The 22,767-nt window shown below is 42.7% G+C and overlaps 1 protein-coding gene across 50 annotated transcripts in view; it reads left to right on the forward strand.

Moving 5' to 3' along the window:
* Window positions 1-22,767, forward strand: part of USP54 (ubiquitin specific peptidase 54) — a 117,911-nt gene that overhangs the window by 13,644 nt on the left and 81,500 nt on the right. For 9 of the 50 annotated variants that reach the window (XM_077946574.1, XM_015147302.3, XM_077946566.1 and 6 more), the window contains exon 1: window positions 21,060-21,124. The exons of 30 other annotated variants lie outside the window; for them this stretch is intronic. The gene's annotated coding sequence lies outside the window, so the exon portion shown is untranslated. Of the gene's footprint in view, window positions 1-10,953; window positions 11,091-19,468; window positions 19,534-21,059; window positions 21,125-22,767 lie in introns of those variants that run through there. 11 more of the 50 variants (XM_028826461.2, XM_077946575.1, XM_077946570.1 and 8 more) reach the window with 5 other exon arrangements.

Genomic DNA, 22,767 nt, shown 5'->3' on the forward strand with positions numbered 1-22,767 from the left:
ATTACAGGTGCCTGCCACCTTGCCCAGCTAATTTTTGTATTTTTTTTTTTTTTTAGTAGAGATGGGGTTTCACCCTGTCGACCGATCTGGTCTCGAACTCCTGACCTTAAGTAATGCACCCGCCTTGGCCTCCCAGCATGCTGGGATTACAGGTGTGAGCTACTGGGCCCAGCCTATTTTTTATTCATTCATTAATTAATTCATTCATTAATTCATTCATTCTAGATCTGGGTTCTCACTGTGTTGCCCAGGCTGGCCTGGAACTCCTGCACTCAAGCCGTCCTCCCACCTTAGCCTTCCAAGTAGCTGAGCTTATTAGATAGGAGCTACCATACCTTGTACTTCACTAAGGTTTTTAATTTAGTTTGTCAATATTAAAAAATATGGACACATTTTTAATATTTAATGAGAAGTAGTAGAAAAATTGAATTCACTTTAAGGCTTACTTTTCTATCTTTTTCTCCCAGAGATTATATTTGTAGAAAAACTTATCCAAATTTTGCTTAGTTTCAGGGATAATTTCATATAATAAATTTGTGAATTATTTTATTTTTATGGCTTATATCAGGCACATACATGAATATTTGTATATTCAGGAGGTATGATGGTAGAATGTACAAAAATGTTTTTTAAAAAACTCACTCTTCTGGAATTTTTCTTATTTCTTTCAGTTTGTCTGTATAAATATTCTCTATAGATAACTGACTTTTAAGGAAAAGCTGTTATATTCGTTACACAACTTGTTGCAAATAGGAAATCTAGCCCTATTATTGTTGGTATGAAACTAACAAGCTTTTCTGTAACCCATATTTTAGTGTTTTGGCGCTGTATGGTAGCAATACCTTCCCGTGCCATGTTGAAAGCAAGAAACATGTTTCTACAAAGCACATTTTTTAAAAATAGCATTTGAGTTTTTAAATGAAAACAGAAGCCAAGGTAAGCCTATATTGTATTCTTGCAAAATACATTTTTGTTTTCTTGTGACCTGTGTCATTTTTTCTAGGATATTTGAAAGTTTCTTTTTTTCTTTCTTTCTTTCTTTTTTTTTTTTTTTTGTGAGACAGAACTGTCTCAGAAAAGTGAAAGATGTCAGTTCTTGCTCTGTGGCCCAGGCTACAGTGCAGTGGTGCGAACTTGGCTCACTGCAGCCTCTGCCTCCTGGGTTCAAGTGATTCTCCCACTTCATCCTCCCAGGTAGCTGGGACTACAGGTGTCTGCCACCATGTCCAGCTAATTTTTGTAATTTTAGTACAGTTGGGGTTTCACCATTTTGGCCAGGCTGGTCTTGAACTCCTGACCTGGAGTGATCCGCCCACCTCAGCCTCCCAAAATGCTGGGATTACAGTACAGGTGTGAGCCACTGTGCCTGGCTAAAAGTTTCTGATATAAAGCTGGCAGGAAGTGAGTGACAATTATTAAGTCTTGGAAGAAAAATTTTTAATTTTCTCCTGAGAAGAAATTTCTGAAGAAACATCTTGTAGATAATGTAGTTTCACAGTAAAGTTTTTTTATTTTTATTTTTTTATTTGAGGCAGAGCCTTGTTCTGTCACCCAGGCTGGAGTGCAGTGGTGCGATCTTAGCTCACTGCAGCCTCTGCCTCCCGGGTTAAAGCAATTCTCATGCCTCAGCCTCCTGAGTAGCTGGGATTACAAGCGTGTGCCACCACACCTAGCTCCTTTTTTTTTTTTTTTTTTTTTTTGGAGACAGGGTCTTGCTCTATCACCAAGGCTGGAGTACAGTAGCATGATTTTGGCTCACTGCAACCTCCACTTCCCAGGTTTAAGCAGTTCTCCTGCTTTAGCCTCCTGAATAGCTGGGATTACAGGCACATGCCACAACACCCTGCTAATTTTTTTTTTTTTTGTGACAGAGTCTCGCTCTGTAGCGAGGCTGGAGTGCAGTGGTGCGATCTCGGCTCACTGCAACCTCCGCTTCCCAGGCTCAAGTGCTTCTCCTTCCTCAGCCTCCTGAGTAGCTGGGATTATAGGTGCCTGCCACCATGCCCAGCTAATTTTTGTATTTTTAGTAGAGATGGGGTTTCACCGTGTTGGCCAGGATGGTCTCGATCTCCTGACCTCGTGATCCGCCCACCTCTGCCTCCCAAAGTGCTGGGATTACAGACAGGAGCCACCGTGCCCGGCAATTTTTGTATTTTAAGTAAAGACAGGGTTTCACCATGTTGGCCAGGCTGAACTCCTGACCTCAAGTGATTCGCCCACCTCGGCCTCCCAAAGTACTGGGATTACAGGCGTGAGCCACCGCACCCGGCCTCGTGGTAAAGTTTATATAGAAAAATGCATTCTCTGTGGAAACAGAACTTATTTGTGTGCCATTGTTTCATTTCTGACCTGGGCTCAGCTTTTATTTCTCTGTGCAGATCCATTTCCTTTGGTGGTACATCCTGTCTTGGATGTTGACCCCAGTCAGAGCTGTATAGTGCCAAAATAAGATAAGTTCTTTGGTTCTTTTTTGCCATTTCTTTCAACTCCTTATTTATCTTTACTCATGGTCATTGAAGATCAGAAGGGTATTTATGAACAGATGGGAATTCTGTGTGTTTCTTCAGTGTTAGTGGAACACCAGGGAGAGGCAATATCATTTTAGTATTGGATTTTCACCTTTCCTGATGCCCCCTAGGTCTAAGGAAACATCAAGCTTATTTTACAGACTTGATATAAGAAACTTCATAATTACCAAATTAAGCTTTAGACACCTCAGTGTTTTAGAGTATATTCCTGGGGCCTATGCCTTTCCATATAAATTTTACTTATTTTTTGAGACAGAAGTCTCACTTGGCCCTCCCAGCTGGAGTGCAGTGCCACAATCTTGGCTCACTGCCATCTCCACCTCCCCGGTTCAAGTGATCCTTCCACCTCAGCCTCCTGTGTAGCTGGGACTACAGACACGCGCTAGCATGCCCTGCTAATTTTTTATATTTTTAGTAGAGACTGGGTTTCATCATGTTTGCTAGGCTGGTCTCGAACTCCTGCGCTCAAATGATCCGCTTGCCTCGGCCTTCCAAAGTGCTGGGATTACAGGCATGAGCCACCAAGCCTGGTCAAATTACTCAATATTTTTGAACCTCACTTCCCTTATCTGTGAGATTAGGATAATAATAACCTACCTGAACAAATTAAATGAAGTGATAGATGTTAGTTCTTAGCACAGTAGCCATAATGTTATAGGGACTCTAAATTTCAGTTTTCTTTTTCCTTTCCTTGAACTGTTTTAAGTTTTAAAAGATAGTGATTATAAAATTACTTTTTAAGTGTATACAGTTATTTCAAATATTGTTCATGTTTGTGTTAAAAACAGTCAAACTCATTTTGGTTATGTTGGTATTATAAGAGGGAAATGTAGGGAAATGAGACAATGGAGAAAATCTGAATAACTGTTTCTTTTTGTTTGTTTGATTTTTTTGAGATGGAATCTCGCTCTGTTGCCCAGGCTGGAATGCAGTGGCATGAACTCAGCTCACTGCAACCTCTGCCTCCTGGGTTCAAGCGATTCTTCTCCCTCAGCCCCGGGAGTAGCTGGGACTACAGGCATGTGCCAGCCACCACGTCCGGCTAATTTTTGTATTTTTGGTAGAGACAGGGTTTCACCATATTGCCCAGGCTGGTCTTGAACTCCTGACTTCATAATCCACCCGCCTCGGCCTCCCAAAGTGCTGGGATTACAGGCGTGAGCCACCGCACCCGGCCAAGTCTGAGTAACTTTTGTTGAGCAATACCGTGTGGCAGGAGCTAGGCTTAACACTTCGCACACAGCAACTCATTTAATCCTTACCACTCAGTTAAGCACATTTCTTCCTCTGAAGGATTACTTCTTAGGTTTTTTTTTTTTTTTTTGAGATGGAATCTTGCTCTGTCTCCCAGGCTGGGGTGCAGTGGCATGATCTCGGCTCACTGCAACCTCCGTCTCCTGGGTTCAAGTAATTCTCGTGCCTCAGCCTCCCATGCAGCTGGGATTACAGCATATGCCACCATCCCCGGGAAACTTTTTGCATTTTTAGTGGATACAGGGTTTTACCATGTTAGCCAGGGTGATCTTGAACTCCTGAGCTCAGGCTCTCCATCCTCCTTGGGCTCCCAAAATGCTGGGATTACAGGTATGAGCCACAGCACCTGGCCTATTTCTTAGTTTTTAAAATTGAAGTTTTCTTACTTCCACCCTTTTGAATAATAAGCCTCAGGAATGGGGCCCTTAATAACTTAATGCAGACTTCAAACTTTGTATAGAATATAACAAATTATTAATGACTATTTTATTTCTAAGCTACCATATTTAGTATTTGGAAGCTATGTTCTTTAGGCTAAGTCTTTTTTTTTTTTTTGAGACGGAGTCTCGCTCTGTCGCCCAGGCTGGAGTGCAGTGGCCAGATCTCAGCTCACTGCAAGCTCCGCCTCCCGGGTTCCCGCCATTCTCCTGCCTCAGCCTCCCGAGTAGCTGGGACCACAGGCGCCGCCACCTCGCCCGGCTAATTTTTTGTGTTTTTAGTAGAGACGGGGTTTCGCCATGTTAGCCAGGATGGTCTCGATCTCCTGACCTTGTGATCCGCCCGTCTCGGCCTCCCAAAGTGCTGGGATTACAGGCTTGAGCCACTGCGCCCGGCCGCTAAGTCTTTTTTTTTTTCTTTCTTTCTTTTTTTTTTTTTTTTAAGCAAACTCTAGTAATGATATTTACTTTTTGTGGAAACCATGTCTCACTGTCCCCCAAGCTGGAGTGCAATGGCGGGATTATGGCTCACTGCAGCCTCCACCTCCTGGACTCAAGTGGTCCTCCTGAGTAGTTGGGACTACAGGTGCATGCCACCACACCTGGCTAATTTTTGTATTTTTTGTAGAGATGGGGTTTCACCATGTTGCCCAGGCTGGTCACAAACTCTTGGGCTCAAGCTATCCTCCTGCCTTGGCCTCCCAAAGTGCTGGGATTACAGGCATGAGCCACTGTGTCTGGTCAATATTTACTTTCTAATTCCTGCCTTTAGAAATATATTAGCTGCCCTGAATATATTAGGTTTTTCAGTTGTATGAAACTGTTCAGTTAGGAGTAATGAATTTGATATCTATTAGTCCTTTTCTTATTTATTTATTTTGAGATGGAGTCTTGCTCTGTTGCCCAGGCTGGAGTGCAGTGGCGCGATCTTGGCTCACTGCAAGCTCTGCCTCCCGGGTTCACACCATTCTCCTGCCTCAGCCTCCCGAATAGCTGGGACTACAGGTGCCCGCCACCACGCCCGGCTAATTTTTTTGTATTTTTAGTAGAGATGGAGTTTCACCGTGTTGACCAGGATGGTCTCAATCTCCTGACCTCGTGATCCGCTTGCCTCAGCCTCCTAAAGTGCTGGGATTACAGGCGTGAGCCCCTGCACCTGGCGCCTATTAGTCCTTTTCAACAAATATCACCAGTAAGGCTTGAATTGTTTTTTGAAATGAGAAAAGCAGCAGATTGTTTATTTGAATTTGAATGTAGAGTGTTTGTCACTCAACACCTTAATACTGATCAGGCTAAGAGATGGGCTCTTCCTATGTTGCCCAGGCTGTACTCAACTCCTAGGCTCAAGTAATTCCTTCCCACCTCAGCCTCCTGATTGGCTGGGACTACAGGTGAGCAGCATCACACCCCACTTTGTGTTTTGATTAGTTCTCTTTACTTTTTTTTTAATCATGGTAAAATAACATAATATTTATCATCTTAACCATTTTAAGTGTACAGTTCAATAGTGTTGCATACGTTCACATTGTTGTGCAACCACTCTCCAGCACTGTGTCTCATCTGTTTTTTTTTTTTTTTTTTTTTTTTTTGAGGCGGAGTCTTCACTCTGTCGCCCAGGCTGGAGTGCAGTGGCACCATCTCGGCTCACTGCAAGCTCCGCCTCCCGGGTTCGCGCCATTCTCCTGCCTCAGCCTCCGGAGTAGCTGGGACTACAGGCGCCCGCCACCGCGCCCGGCTAATTTTTTGTATTTTAGTAGAGACGGGGTTTCGCCGTGTTAGCCAGGATGGTCTCGATCTACTGACCTCGTGATCCGCCCGCCTCGGCCTCCCAAAGTGCAGGGATTACAGGCGTGAGCCACCGCGCCCGGCCTGTTTTTTTTTTTTTTTGAGACATCCTCACTTTGCCGCCCAGGCTGGAGTACGGTGGGGTGATCTCAGCTCACTGCAACCTCTGCCTCCTGGGTTCAAGCGATTCTCCTACCTCACCCTGCCGAGTGGCTGGAATTACAGTCCTGTACCACCACGCCTGGCTAATTTTTGTATTTTTAGTAAAGACAGGGTTTCACCATGTTGGCTAGGCTGGTCTTGAACTCCTGATGTTGGGTGATCCGCCCATCTTGGCCTCCAAAAATGTTGGGATTACAGGTGTGTGCCACCACACCTGGCCACCCTGTTTCATCTCCAAATCCATTAAACTGAGACTCTAAATCCATTAAACAAGCCCCCCATTCCTCCTTCCCCAAAGTGCCTAGCCACCACCATCCAACTTTCTGTTTCAGTGAATTTGACTATTCTTCATGACTCATATAATGGAGTCATTGAGTATTTGTCCTTTTGTGACTGGCTTATTTCAGTTAGTAAAATGTCCTCAAGTTCATCTGTGTTGTAGCATGTGTCAGATTTTCCTTCCTTTTTAAGGCTGAATCAGTTATATGTATGTACTACATTTGCTTACCCGTTCTCTTAGGTGGCTCCTACCTGTTGTCTATTGTGAATAATGCTGCTATGAACATGGGTATACAGTTATCTCTTTATTTATTTTTTGAGATAGAATCTTGCTCTGTTGCCCAGGCTGGAATGCATTGGCATAATCATGACTCACTGCAGTCTTGATCATCTGGGCCCAAGTGGTCCTCTCACCTCAGTTTCCCAAGTAGCTGGGACTACAGGCACACGCCACCACATCCACTAATTAAAAAAAAAATTGGCCAGGTGTGGTGGCTCACACCTGTAATCCCAGCACTTTGGGAGGCCAAGGTGGGTGGATCATGAGGTCAGGAGATCGAGACCATCCTGGCTAACATGGTGAAACCCCATCTCTACTAAAAATACAAAAAATTAGCCAGGTGTGGTGGTGGGCGCCGGTAGTCCCAGTGAGTTGTGAAGCCAGCTGGACCTCCTGGGTTGAGTGGGGACTTGGAGAACTTTTCTGTCTAGCTAGAGGATTGTAAACACAGCAATCAGCACTCTGTGTTTAGCTGAAGGATTGTAAATGCACCAATCAGCACTCTGTAAAAATGCACCAGTCAGCACTCTGTGTCTAGCTAAAGGATTGTAAATATGTCAACACTCTGTAAAAATGGACCAATCAGCACTCTGTAAAATGGACCAATCAGCAGGACGTGGGCAGAGACAAATAAGGGAATAAAAGCTGGCCACCCCAGCCAGCAGTGGCAACCCACTTGGGTCCCCTTCCATGCTGTGGAAGTGTTGTTCTTTCGCTCTTCACAATAAATCTTGCAGTTGCTCACTCTTTGGGTCCATGCCACCTTTAAGAGCTGTAACACCGTGAAGATCTGTGGCTTCATTCTTGAAGTCAGCGAGACCAAGAACCCACTGGAAGGAACCAACTCTGGACATACCAGCTACTTGGGAGGCTGAGGCAGGAGAATGGCATGAACCAGGGAGGTGGAGCTTGCAGTGAGCCAACATTGCACCATTGCACTGTAGTCTGGGCAACAGTGTGAGACTCTTATCTCAAAAAAAAAAAAAAAAAATTTGTGGAGCTGGAGTCTAACTATGTTGCCCAGCCTTGTCTCAAACTCCTGAGATCAAGCAATCCTCCTGCGTCAGCCTCCCAAAATGCTGGGATTACTGGTGTGAGCCAATGTGCCTGGCGAGTTAGCTCTTTGAGAGCATACTTTCAATTCTTTTGGATATGTAACCAAAAGTAGAATTGCTGGATCATATGTAATTTTATTTTAATTTTGAAGAACTATCATACTATTTTTCATACTGGCTATTTACCATTTCACATTCTTACCATTGTGCACAAGGTTACTAATTTCTCCACGTCCTTGCCAACACTGTTTTTTTTGTTTGTTTTTGTTTTTTTTTTGTGTGTGTGTGTGTGTGTTTTTGAGATGGAGTCTTGCTCTGTCGCCCAGGCTGCAGTCAGTGGTGTGATCTCGGCTCACTGCAACCTCCGCTTCCTGGGTTCAAGCGATTCTTCTACCTCAGCCTCCCAAGTAGCTGGGACTACAGGTGCGCAACACCACACCTGGCTAATTTGTATATTTTTAGTACAGACGGGGTTTCACCACACTGGCCAGGCTGGTCTCGAACTCCTGAGCTCATGATCTGCCCCCCTCAGCCTTCCAAAGTGCTGGGATTATAGGCGTGAGCCACTGTGCCTGGCCACCGTTTTTTTTTTTTTAATAGTAGCCATCCTAATAAGTATGAGGTGATATCTCACTGTGGTTTTATTTTCCCTAATGATTAGTGATCTTGAGTGTCTTTTCCTGTGTTCATTGGCCATTGGTGTATCTTCTTTGGAGAAATGTCTGTTCAAGTTCTTTGTTTATTTTATAATTGTGTATTGTTGTTGTTGAGTTGTAGGAGTTTTTTTGTTGTTTTTGTTTTTGTTTTTGAGACAGGGTCTTACTCTGTCACCCAGGCTGGGGTTGAGTGGCATGATCTCGGCTCACTGCCACCTCTGCCTCCCAGGTTCCAGTGATTCTTCTGCCTCGGCTTCCCAAGTAGCTGGCATTACAGGTGTGCACCACCACACCTGATTAATTTTTTTGCATTTTTAGTAGAGACCAGGGCTTAGTAGAGACAGGTTTAGTAGAGATGGGGTTTTGCCATGTTGGCCAAGCTGGTCTCAAGCTCCTGGCCTCAAATGATCTGCCCACCTTGGCCACCCAAAGTGCTGGCATTACAGGTGTGAGCCACCGCACATGGCAGGAGTTCTTTATATATTGTGGATATTAACTCCTTATCAGAGTAATGATTTACAAATATCTTCTCCCATCTCATGGGTTGTCCTCTCTCTTTTCCTTTGATTCACAGTTCTGGTTTTTAAAAATTTTATTATATATTTTGTAAGACATTTAAAAGAATAATACAGTAAACGTTTTTATAACCACTATCAAATTAAATATAAGTAAATTAGTTTGCTCCCGAGTTTCCCTTTATTGATTACAAGACCCCTCACCAAAGGTAACCACTAATGAATTTGATTTTTCTCTGACTAGTTTATACTCCTTAGACAGCCTCTTGTCATGACTGAAGTAAAAATTCTGCAAAGATCCTGGGGAAGGCTAAGGTGGGAGGAGTTCTTTCTTAAATTTTTGTGATGCTGTTGTCCAAAGCCCAGTTCAGCACCCTATCAGAGATACTTGCACATAATAGGTATACAGGAATGTTTGTTGAATGACTATTTGGAACCCATGTACTTGTGATTGAAGATATTTTGTACCATTATTTTTTTCTTTTGAGACGGAGCCTTGCTCTGTCGCCCAGGCTGGAGTGCAGTGGCCGGATCTCAGCTCACTGCAAGCTCCGCCTCCCGGGTTCACGGCATTCTCCGGCCTCAGCCTCCTGAGTAGCTGGGACTACAGGCGCCCACCACCTCGCCCGGCTAGTTTTTTTTTTTTTTTTGCATTTTTTAGTAGAGACGGGGTTTCACCATGTTAGCCACGATGGTCTCGATCTCCTGACCTTGTGATCCACCCGTCTCGGCCTCCCAAAGTGCTGGGATTACAGGCTTGAGCCACCGCGCCCAGCCCTGTACCACTATTATACTATTTTCTCTCTCTCTCTTTTTTTTTTTTGGTGACAGAGTCTTATTCTGTCACCCAGGCTGGAGCGCAGTGGTGCGATCTCAACGCACCGCAACCTCCACCTCCTGGGTTTGAGCAATTCTCCTTTCTCACTCTCCCAAGTAGCTGAGACTACAGGCGCACACCACCACGCCTGGCTAATTTTTGTATTTTTGTTAGAGACAGGTTTTCACCTTGGTCAGGCTGGTCTTGAACTCCTGACCTCAGGTGATCCACCCACCTCAGCCTCCCAAAGTGCTGGGATTACAGGCGTGAGCCACCATGCCTGGCCACTATTATACTATTTTTTTTTCTTTTTTGAAACGGAGTCTCGCTCTGTCACCCAGGCTGGAGTGCAGTGGCGTGATCTCAGCTCACTGCAAGCTCCGCCTCCCGGGTTCATGCCATTCTCCTGCCTCAGCCTCCCGAGTAGCTGGACTACAGGTGCCCACCACCACACCTGGCTAATTTTTTTGTATTTTTAGTAGAGACAGGGTTTCACAGTGTTAGCCAGAATGGTCTCGATCTCCTGACCTCATGATCCACCCACCTTGGCCTCCCAAAGTGCTGGGATTACAGGCGTGAGCCACCATGCCTGGCTATTATACTATTTTGATATGAAGTGAAGTTTAGATATCTCTGTGTTAGGATTACTGTATACCAATAAATAGACTGCTATGGCAAAGTAAATGTTTTCTTAGAGGTAGTGGAACTGAGGGCAAACTTGAGTTGGGAACATTTTAGCTCTAAATACATACAGTACATTTAGCTGCCTTGGCTAATTTAACTTTTAGACAGGGCAAATGGAATAAGGCAATGTTGAGGTGCTACGTTTTTGGTTCAGAAAAATGGCTGTAAGTTTTGAAAGAAGGCGTGATTCTGGTAAGATCTGACTGTGGACAAGGGGCTGTTGAAATAAACTGCAGTGTTTTCAGGGCAGTGGTGAAGGACTTGACCTCCATAATAGCTGAAAATGAAGTCCTTCTATAACGAAGCCATAGTAGCAGCAGCAGCAGCTGTTGCCACTGCCACCTGCATTCAGTGGCTGTGTGAGGTGGCTAGACCAGGAAGTGATTCCATGGCACTAGGCATGTATAACGAAGGACTTTGGCTCTGGCAGAGTGGTTGTACAGGTTGTGGGTGTCACTTTAAACATACAAAGATCTGCTTGCTGGAGGAGGGGCAGCTTCTTGAGGATCAGGTGTGCAACTGAAAGGGATGAGCTCATCCTTCTAACCAGACCTGCTCTAGACACTGACTGAATGTTTTCCTAATTGCAAGTCCTGCAGCTGGGAGAAGCAGGAAATGATTGACGCTTCAGGCACTTGGTGAGTAGTAAAAAAAAAAAAAAAAGAAAGGAAAAAGTTAAAAAGGCATTTTTGGGGAAGCTTTTGAAATATGTGTGTGAATATCAGGTTGAAGGTGACATACACACACATAATCTTTCTCTAAGTTGAGGATTGCAGTAAAGTGTATTGTGTTGAGGAAAGCAAAGCTTTGGTGGTTCTAACTTTATTCTACTACTTCCTTTTGAGGTGACTTTTCATGACTTAACAATTTTGTTTCCTACAGTGTCTTGACTGGTTTCATTTCTCTAGGAAATAAGAATCCTGGGAGCTCCTTTTTTATTTTCAAGGATCTTCATGGCTTGTTTTGGAGCTTTTATTGAGGAAACATCCCACATTTGAATACTTCTGTGTTGGATTTCAGAGCTCCTATACATGATCCTGTTTTGTTTTAATTTACCCAAACTTTCCTATTCACTTTAGGTAAGGTTCTTAAAAATGAAATTGGTTTAGAAAAGAAATATCAATTGTTTATCATTTATTTATTTGTAACCTTTATTTTAGGTTCCAGGGTACATGTGCAGGTTTGCTATATAGGTAAACTACATGTTTTGTAGTATAAATTATTTCGTCATCCAGGTAATAAGCATAGTACCTGATAGGTAGTGTGTGTTTTTTTTTTTTGAGATGGAGTTTCGCTCTAGTCACCCAGGCTGGAGTGCAGTGGCGCCATCCCAGCTCACTGCAACCTCCACCCCCCAGGTTCAAGCGATTCTCCTGCCTGAGCCTCCTGAGTAGTTGGGATTACAGGCAGCCGCCACCACACCCAGCTAATTTTTGTATTTTTGTTAGAGATGGGGTTTCACCATGTTGGCCAGGCTGGTCTCAAACTCCTAACCTCAGGTGATCCGCCTGCGTCAGCCTCCCAAAGTGCTGGCATTGTAGGCATGAATCACCGCGCCCGGCCCCTGATAGGTAGTTCTTTAATTCTCACCCTCCTTCCACCTTCTATCCTCAAGTAGGCCCCAATTGTTTATTATTTTGAATGGAACTTTTTATCTTGAGATAATTCTAGATTTATACAGAGTTAAATAATATTGATCTGATGTTTCATTTACCTCGTTTCCCCCAATGGCAATATCTTCCAAAATTACAGTACAATTTTACAACCGGGATATTGATGTTGATACAGTCAAGGTACCAAATATTTTCATCACCACAGGATCTACTGTGTTGTCCTTTTATAGCTACCCCCACTTCCCTTCCACCCCTATACCTTTCTTAACTCCTGTCAACCGCTAATCAAAAAATCAGTTTTTAGCAGAGAAAATTTTACGTGCAATCCTGAGAAGTTCTGTATGAAAGATACACATGGCCTTATGAAAAGAGCCCTTGGGTTAAACGCGGTGGCTCACAACTGTAATCCCAGCACTTGGGAGTCTGAGGTGGGTGGATCACCTGAAGTCGGGAGTTCAAGGCAGCCTGACAAACATGGAGAAACCCCGTCTCTACTAAAAATACAAAATTAGCCGGGTGTGATGGCGCATGCCTGTAATCCCAGCAACTCAGGAGGCTGAGACAGGAGCATTGCTTGAACTCAGGAGGCAGAGGTTGCAGTGAGCCATGATTGCGCCACTGCACCCAGCAAGGGCAAAAAGAGCGAAACTCGGTCTCAAAAAAAAAAAAAAAAAAAAAAAAAAGAAAGCCCAAAACTGCAATTGATTTTGGTTCATTGTAGCTCTTTACCTTGGACAAATAATTTTAATTTCTCTGTGCTTCAGTTTTCTTATCTATACAATGGGATAGCGGTATATTAACCTATTTTGCAGGATTTTTGAGAAATTGTAAAGCTCTTTCAAAAAATAAATATTATATAGATTATTATTAGCAGCAGGGATAATTGTTTTCAAACTAGAAAGTATATAGCAAGTTAAAAACTGGAAACTGTAGCCCAAGATGGTAATAGTGAACATTTTTAAATGAATTTAAGTCTTAAGGGTGAAATGAATTACATTTCAGGATGCTGAGTTAACTGGCTGATGATCTCAGAGCCACTGTTGTTAATCTTTGAGAAACCATAAAGACTAGAGAGAGACAAATGTCTTTATATCCAAAAAGAGGAAAGGAAAGTAGTTGGAAAACCATAGACGTGTAAAATTGTTAAATCTTGGGAAAATTCAATTATAAATGACTAAATATAATATGGAGTATTAAGGAGAAAGAAGAGTATGGGTTGATTGATCATAACAAATTCTATTTCTATTTTTGGATTTCATTACTTCTATTTAGGATTAAAAGTTTTGTGGATCAGGGGATTGTTCTACATATAGTGAGTCAAAATCCCATTAGTTTCACAGTCTTTCATGTGGCTGATCATGTGTAGTGATACAAATTTCATTGATTGGTTAAGTGTATGTGTCAGACATTGAATAACTGTATCCACTGACCATCTTGATTTTACCAGGAAGGTCCCTGGTAGATTATTCTTATTTTTTCCATGGGCAGTCAGTCTGCATGGGTTATTTTATTTTTTTTGAGATGGAGTCTTGCTCTGTTGCCCAGGCTGGAGTGCAGTGGTGTGATCTCGGCTCACTGCAACCTCTGCCTCCCGGGTTCAAGTGATTCTCCTGCCTCAGTCTCCCAAGTAGCTGGGATTACAGGTGTCCACCACCATGCCTGGCAAATTTTTATATATTTAGTAGAGACAGGGTTTCACCAAGTTGGTCAGGCTGCTCTTGAAATCCTGACCTCGGGTGATCCACCTGCCTTGGCTTCCCAAAGTGTTGGGATTACAGGAGTGAGCCATCACACCTGGCCTCCTTTTCCATCTTAACTAAGCACTTACATAACCACTGAACGGGTTCATTCTGTCCGTTGCCCCCATACCGCTGATTTATCAAGACAGGAGAATAGCAATGGAGAAAGAGTTTAATTCACGCAGAGCTGGCTGCACAGGAGACCAGAGTTTAATTATTACTCAAATCAGTCTCCTGGAATATTCCAGGATTGGGGTTTTAAAGGCTAATTTGGTGGGTAGAGGGCCAGAGAGTGGGGAGTGTTGATTGCTTAGGTCACCAATGAAATCACAGGGAGTCGAAGCTGTCGTTTTACACTGAGTCAGTTCCTGGGTGGGACCACAAGACCAGATGAGACGGTTTATTTATCTGGATGGCACCAGGTGATCCATCGAGTTCAGGGTTTGAAAAATATCTCGAGCACCAATCTTAAGTTTTACATTAGTGATGTTATCCCTAGGAGCAGTTAGGGAGGTGCAGAACCTTGGGACCTTTAGCTGCATGATTCTTTTTTTTTTTTTTTTTTTTGAGACAGAGTCTCGCTCTGCCGCCCAGGCTGGAGTGCAGTGGCGTGATCTTGGCTCACTGCAAGCTCCGCCTCCCGGGTTCACGCCATTCTCCTGCCTCAGCCTCCCGAGTAGCTGGGACTACAGGCGCCCGCCTCCTCGCCCGGCTAGTTTTTTTGTATTTTTTAGTAGAGACGGGGTTTCACCGTGTCAGCCAGGATGGCGCTGCATGATTCTTAAAGCATAATTTCTAATCTTGTAGCAATTTTTTAGTCCTACAAAGGCAGTCTAGTCCCCAGGCAAGAAGAGGGTTTGTTTTGGGAAAGGGCTGTGTTTTTGTCTTTATTTCAGAGTTAAACTGTAAACTAAGTTCCTCCCAAAGTTAGTTCACCTTTTGTCCAGAAATGAACAAGAACAGCTTGGAAGTTAGAAGCAACAGGGAGTCAGGTAGGTCAGATCTCTTTCACTGCAATAATTTTCTCAGTTATAATTTTTGCAAAGGTGGTTTCACTTACCATGAACTATGGCCATGACTTTTTGCAATTTGAGGTTTGACAGTAAAACTAGCATGAATTTCCTTTCCTTCTTCACAATTTCATACATAGATTTGTTCTTATGGTAGACCTTAGCAGCTTTAGTGTAGCAGCTTAGCAGCTTTTTTTCTTTCCTTATTAAGTCGATAATTTTCACTTTTTCACTTAAAGGAAGCGCCTTATGGCTTCTCTTTAGCCTGTTGAATTGCCAGTATCACTACTCTTGCATTTGGGGAACATTGTTAAGTAAAATAAAGTTATTTGAACACAAGCACTGAGAGACCCTGACAGTCGATCTGATAATTGAAGGGTTACTAAGTGACTGTTGGGTGGGAAGTGTAGACATGTGGATAAGCTGGACAAAGATGATGCATGTCCTGGTCACTCACAAAATTTTTGTGTAATATTTTCAGGCCATGTTGACCTCAGGTAACAGAAACCTTGGAAACCACTGATGAGGGCAGGGTCGGGGGAACAACACGACCACTACTTTATTCTTTTTTTTTTTTTTTTTTTTTTGAGACAGGATCTCACTCTGTTATTCAGACTAGAGTGTGATGGCCTGATCTCAGCTCATGGCAACCTCCACCTCCCCGGCTCAAGCAATTCTCCTGCCTCAGCCTCCTGAGTAGCTGGGATTACAGGCACGTACCACTACTGCCTGGCTAAATTTATTTTTTTTGAGACAGAGTCTCGCTCTGTTGCCCAGGCTGGAGTGCAGTGGCTTGATCTCGGCTCACTGCAAGCTCCGACTCCCGGGTTCACACCATTCTCCTGCCTCAGCCTCTCGAGTAGCTGGGACTACAGGCACCCGCCACCACGCCCGGCTAATTTTTTTGTATGTTTAGTAGAGACGGGATTTTACTTTGTTAGCCAGGATGGTCTCGATCTCCTGACCTCGTGATCCGCCTGCCTCAGCCTCCCAAAGTGCTGGGATTACAGGCGTGAGCCACTGCGCCCGGCTTAATTTTTGTATTTTTAGTAGAGATGGGGTTTCACCATGTGGGTCAGGCTGGTCTTGAACTCCTGACCTCAAATGATCCACCTGCCTTGGCCTCCCAAAGTTCTGGGATTACAGGCATGAGCCACTGCACCCGGCCTCTTTTTTTTTTTTAATTGGATCTTGACTCTGTTGCCAAGGCTGGAGTGCGGTGGCACCATCTCAGCTCACTGCAATGTCCACCTCCTGGTTCAAGCGATTCTCCTGCCTCAACCTCCCGAGTAGCTGGGATTACCGGCGCACACCACCATGCCCAGCTAATTTTTGTATTTTTGGTCAAGATGGGTTTTTCACCATGTTGGCCAGGCTGGTCTCAAAATCCTGACCTCAAGAGATCCGCCCACCTTGGCCCCCCAAAGTGCTGGGATTACAGGCGTCAGCCACCGTGCCCAGCTGATTACTTTCTGTAAGACTAGCATTTAGGTAATTCTGTGGTGTACTTGAGAGGGATTTTCATACTCTTCTTGCTTTCTAGGAGCTGTAAGTCCAGTCAAAGACTTAAAAACCCTTGTTCTAGAGACAGGGTGGTTAATGTTCATAATGACATAATGCTATTTGATATAATTTTTAGAATTATGCAAGATATAGTTAAATAAATGAATTTAAATAATAATGATACTATAACATTAGAAGCCCAAATATGTGGCCCCTATCTCCCTTTCTTCTTTCTTTAGAGTCCATTTGTGTGAGAAATACAGAGATTTCTTGGATGATTTTTGCTGCTCAGGTCTGTGATTAACAGCCAAAGTTTCTCCAAAATATATTCTTTGGATCAGTTTTTTCCTCTTCCCTCTACTCTTTCTGCAATATTCCTCTTCTCAGTAATGTGTACTTGAGTGAAACAACCAGCTGTTTAAGGTACACATGCTCTGCTAACATTGTGAATTAATCTCAGAATAAAAACTAGAGTCATCTGTGATTGCACAGGGATTGCACCTGTGACTAGCCACTGCATTCCTGCCTGAGCAACATAGTGAGACTCCGTCTTTAAAAGAAAATAGTGGTGGGGCATGGTGGCTCACACCTGTAGTCCCAGCACTTTGGGAGGCTGAGGTGGGTGGATCATGTGAGGTCAGGAGTTCGAGACCAGGCCTCGCCAACATGGTGAAACCCTGTCTTGACTAAAAATACAAAAATTAGCTGGGTGTGGTGGCATGCATCTGTAATCCCAGCTACTTAGGAGGCTGAGGCAGGAGAATCACTTGAACCCGGGAGGCAGAGATTGCAGTGAACTGAGACTGTGGCACTGCACTCCAGCCTGGGTGACAGAGTGAGATGCTGTCTTAAAAACAAACAAAACCAAGATTTTTTTAAAAAGTTAAAAAAAAAAAACCCTAGACTCAAATTAGTTATGTAGTTTTCCTGTTTTTCATCTACTTCATGGTATATTCTTCCTTACAACCTAGAGTCAAAGGCTAGAATATTTTCTCTTAGGTTCCTTATTAGCTAAGATCAAGTCCATCTCTTATTTTTGTTTGCTAGAACTCCAGTTTAACAGCTCTGAATTAAGTTCCCCCTCTCTCCAGGATCAAATGCTAAAGCCTTTCACTTGATATAAAGCAGTCTCTTCCCCACCCCTCCCCACCCCAATCCTACAGTTTATTTAAAAGTCCCAGCCTAGGTAATATACTGAGACCCTGTTTCTTCAAAAATTTTTAAAAAATTAGCTGGGTCTGGTGGTACACACCTGTAGTCCCAGCTACTGGGAGGCTGAGGGTAGAAGATTGCATGAACCCAGGAATTTGACGGTGCAGTAAGCTGTGATCACACCACTGCAGCCAGCCTGGGCAACAGAGCAAGAACCTGTCTCTTAAAAAATAAAAAGTCCCCAAATTTTGTCACTACATTCTAAAATCTAGAGTCTTTTATTGGCTGGGTGCAGTGGCTCACACCTGTAATCTCAGCACTTTGGGAGGCTGAGTCGGGCAGATAACTTGAGGTCAGGAGTTTGAGACCAGCCTGGCCAACATGGCGAAGCCCCATCTCTACTAAAAACACAAAAACTAGCTGGGCGTAGTGGCACCCACCTGTAATCCCAGCTACTTAGGAGGCTGAGGCAGAAGAATCACTTGAACCTGGGAAGTGGAGGTTACAGTGAACTGAGATCATGCCACGGCATTCCAGCTTGGGTGACCGAGAAAGACTCAGACTCAAAAAAAAAAAAAAAAAGAGTCTTTTATTTTCCAATCTCATTCCTACTGTGGAGTCACTCAGTTCCTGCCTTTACTGCCAACATCAGCATTATCATTAGCATCTCAGAAATAAAAGACAACAATGATGGTTTGACTTCGGGGTTACTCCAGAGGGAGTCATTTTGGTTTTTCTTAGAGAAATCCTCTGTTTCTCTTTTATGACTTTTTTTTTTTTTTTTTTTTTTTTTTTTTGAGACGGAGTCTCGCTTTGTCGCCCAGGCTGGAGTGCAGTGGCCGGATCTCAGCTCACTGCAAGCTCCGCCTCCCAGGTTCACGCCATTCTCCTGCCTCAGCCTCCCGAGTAGCTGGGACTACAGGCGCCCGCCACCTCGCCCGGCTAGTTTTTTGTATTTTTTTTAGTAGAGACGGGGTTTCACCGGGTTAGCCAGGATGGTCTCGATCTCCTGACCTCGTGATCCGCCCATCTCGGCCTCCCAAAGTGCTGGGATTACAGGCTTGAGCCACCACGCCCGGCCATGACTTTTAAGAGAAGCAAAATGTTCTTTTATTAAATTGAACATTCTGTTGTACCCTTCTCTATTTGCTAGTGGAAACCAATAATGAAAAGTTATGGAATGTGACCAAATAGGACTTTTCAGCCTGTGCTTTTCCATTACCCTCCTCACTACCCTCCAAGGATTTTTCTTGATTGATTTACTCAAATCCTAAAGATTGTTTCTCCCTGATAATAATATTTATATTTTTTCAGATACCTTTGTCTATTCCGGTCTAAGGTGGACCTATTGTGGTGTTACATATTCCCTGTGAAGTACTTGGAAAATATGACTTGTTAAGTTTTGTTGAAGCACAGTTTTACAAAATACTGTTGTAACCAGTCATCCAACTTTAGAATACCTGAACATTTAAACTAAAACCCTATTTTAAAAAATAATAAACTGAAACCCTGTATATCACTCTCCCTCTTGACGTAGTTAGCAATCATGTACACAAAACCTTTTCTTTCCATTTTTTCTTTTTTTTTTTCTTTTTGAGACAGGGTCTTGCTCTGTGGCCCAGGCTGGAGTGCAGTGACACAATCACTGCTCACTGGGGCCTTGACCTCTCGGGCTCAAGGGATCCTCCCACCTCAGCCTGGAGTAGCTAGGCCAGAGGTTCATGCCACCATAGCAGGCTAATTAATTTTTTTTTTTTTTTGGTAGAGAAGAGGCCTCCCTATGTTGCCCAGGCTGGTCTCGAACTCCTGGGCTCAAATGATCCTCCCGCGTTGGCCTCCCAAAATGCTGGGATTACAGACATGAGCCCCTGCACCCGGCCTACAAAACCTTTTCTACAGGCAATTCTACACTCACCTAACACGAACTTGTAGTTACTCAATTTATTTTGAATGGAGAAGCCCAGTGGTTGATACAGGGTTCTCTTTCTATTTGGCACAGAACCTCTTGTGCAGTCTTGAAGAGGGAATAAGAAATGTCTGAAAATAACTTGTGCAAGGCAGAATGTAAGTATCATAGCAGATTTTTATGGGAGTTGTTTTCTGAGGGGCCTCTGGAGAGATTACAATCTATTAGAGTGAGATTTCCCTGTGGATCACTTCCCTTACCTGGATGAGACATGAAAAGTAATGTTGTCTGGTTGTAATCAGGGTTGAAGCTCTGTAACTCTGTCCCAGTACTCTAGTTTTATTTGATTGGTTTCACAATGAATGTATACCTATATTTTAATGACTTGATTGAAGAGCTTGGTCTTGATATTTGTATATCTTTATTTGCAGTCAGCACTTACCAGTAGAAATTTTGTGTTTCACACTTCGAAATGGCATTACTACCTCCTCCTCCACCTGGCACTCAGAGACCTGAATTAGAATGCTAATGGTTAACAAGAAAAGCAACAGTGTTTTTTTTTTTTTGTGGCACTTTTCCTGTGGCCAAAGGACTACTTCAATTTAATATACTGTATTGTTAAAATGTAAGAGCTTAATTAGTTTTGGACATTGCCCATGTTTGTTAAATTTTACCAATAAATCTTAATTGTATCTTTTTTTTAGTGAACTCATATATTTTCTCTCAACCTATAGAAATACAACAGACCTTCATATTTGGCAAGGAGTCTACTGATGAGTTTTTTCATCAGTATGCTTATAAAACAACCTCTTTCAATAAAACTGTTTTATAACTTCAGATAATACATAGAAGGGTGTGTGTTGGTCCTCTGGGGCCTTTGTGCCCTGCCTGCAAATGCAAGTTCTCCGTTGACTGATCACATGTTTGGGGGTGGGACCCTGCCTGCTGTTTGTTTTTGGTGATATAACTAGGTCTCTTCCCCGAGAGAGGGGTGGAGATCTTTCCCTGTTGCGGACTTTGGGGTTGGGAACCTTTAGATCCCAAGCATTTTAAAATTGACTCAGATTCCAATGGCTCAGTTTAAATAATAATTTTCTTTAATAGTGTGGCTCGTTTAAAACAGTTGGAAGAGTTTTGCTTATTAAAATGATTTAATTTAAGCCCAGTCTTGGAATTCTGAATTAGGGATTCCAATAATAACATTGTTTTAATTATTCTGTAAACAACTACAAATATGTTGTCTTCTCGTGCTCCTTTAGACTGCAGTGCAAAGGACTGTTTTTGGGGGGACCGGCCCTTCTTTGGAAGCAGCAGCCATCCTGCAAACCTTATTGTTTGATGACCTTTTCCATCAGGAATGCCCCAGGAAACAGTTTCATAATTGTTTTTCTTAAGCCTCAAGTGAAGTTTGTGATATGTCCTTTCAAGTTACTTTTGGTTAGTTTCTTAAGTTTACTTTGTTTTTAATTGGAAGCTCCACCTTTTTAACTTTGTCATGAATTGTCAGTGTTGAGTTCCTGGTAGTTGGTAAAAAGAATTGCCTTCTTTCTGATATCCTGTTCTGCAGGAAGTCCTTGTGGTTTAGATTCACAGTTTCTCATTGTTGCTGGCTACACTTGTCTCCTCCCTCCTACCCTTCCCTCCCCACAGCTCTAGCTATTCCCTTATCCCTCCCCATTCTTGTATCACTTGCCCCACAGATACCCTCGTGATTAGAGGTCTTTTGCTGGAGGTTGACTGTGCTGTCTGGTAAGTATTGTAGTTGTTGTGGCAAAAACAGATAGATGGAAGATTGCAGGAACTGATTAGTTTTTGTGAAGTTTTCTTTCTTTAAAAAAAATATTCCCAAGCACTGATTAATAAACTATTTCTTTAAACAGCAATAGTTTAAACTTTGAAATTGAGATTTTAGGACTCTCTCAACTTTCAAGAGGCATCTTGCAAGCTGTTGTTTCTGCTCTTTCTCCCTCCTCCCTGTTTCAATTATTAAATTTTGGAGATTTCATTTTTTTTTTTTTCAAAAAATATGTAGATTTTCTTGAGTTCCTTAGAATTAAAGGCAAGAGTTGTGGGTTTGGTATTTTAAACTTCCTTCAAACAGAAGAATGTTATTTGTGATTTCTGTATACCTATTTTAAGTATTAACATACTGGCTAAAGTAATAGTGAAGAAAAGAGCCTATTTTGTGGCTAAATTGGAAAGTAGCTGAATGATTCTTTTTTCCTATCAGCATAATAGTGTTGGCAAAATCCGCTAAGATTTTGGCAATATGTTGTCAATTCTGGGAAATGGTTTGCCAAGTACTTCAGGATAACAGATGCTTCTGGGAATTATTTTTGGGAAGTTAGATAGATTTGTTCATTAGCACCTGCTTCCTTGAGGCATGATGCCTATAATCCTTTTGAAAGTAAAATATTTAATATTTGATCTTTAGATTGAGTCAAATATCACTTTCATAATGGGTTATTTCCTTGTGTTTTATGTTTTGAGCTTCTAAGAATATTTGTGTATTAAAAAAAATTTTTTTTGGATACTGGATGGTTGATACTTTGGTATTTCAAGCAGTTATAAGTGATGAGCTTTGGAGTCTCCCAAACTACAGGTAGTTAGAAGTAATCTTTATGGTAGATGATGTGAGAGGAAACTTGTTTCTGGGATTTCATTGCTGTTCAATTGAGGCACTTATTCAAATGATGGTTGTGTTCGTACAGTAATGATTTCCTGAGCTCCTAATATGAGGTAAGTGCTGGGTCCTTGCTAAGTGCTTTGCATTTACTTCTAATTTCCAGTACAACCTGGCCAGGTAGTAGCATTGTCCCTCTAGAAAGCGGCTATACGTAGGTAGAAAGAACATGGGTTTTCTTTCCTGCAAAATGAGAAAAATAATCACTATTTGGCAGGTTAATTGTGAGAATTAGAGGATATACCATGTGTCCAGTGCCTAGCGCGGTACCAAACATGTAGTTTGTATTCACTAAGTGGGCTACCATTATTATAATTTTACAACTGATGAAAGAGGATAAGTAATCTGCTGAAGATCACTCAGTTGTAAGTGGTAGGGCTAGAATATGAACTGGCTCAAAGTGTGAAGTCTGGTAGCATGTTTTCATCTGAGTATTGTAAAGGCTGTTAGAGTAGATTTCAGTGGATTCCTTCTCATCCCTTCACCTCCTCCCCCTACAGAGGAAAGCTTCTTTATAGATGTCCTCCTTTGTTTGGTATCCTCTGTCGCCCTCCCAGTCAGTCATGTGCTTGCTCTCTCACACTGGAGTTGCTTGTGCCATTCAGTACCAGTGTTCTCCCAATAGAAATGAGTCAAGCCAGTGCTGTCAGTTTGCTTCCCCTCCTTTTTTCCTCTTGTTGATAGCACTGTCATACTTTTGTTATTGTTT

The sequence above is a fragment of the Macaca mulatta genome, chromosome 9 (genome assembly GCF_049350105.2).
Source record: "Macaca mulatta isolate MMU2019108-1 chromosome 9, T2T-MMU8v2.0, whole genome shotgun sequence".
In the NCBI taxonomy this organism is placed as follows: Eukaryota; Metazoa; Chordata; class Mammalia; order Primates; family Cercopithecidae; genus Macaca; species Macaca mulatta.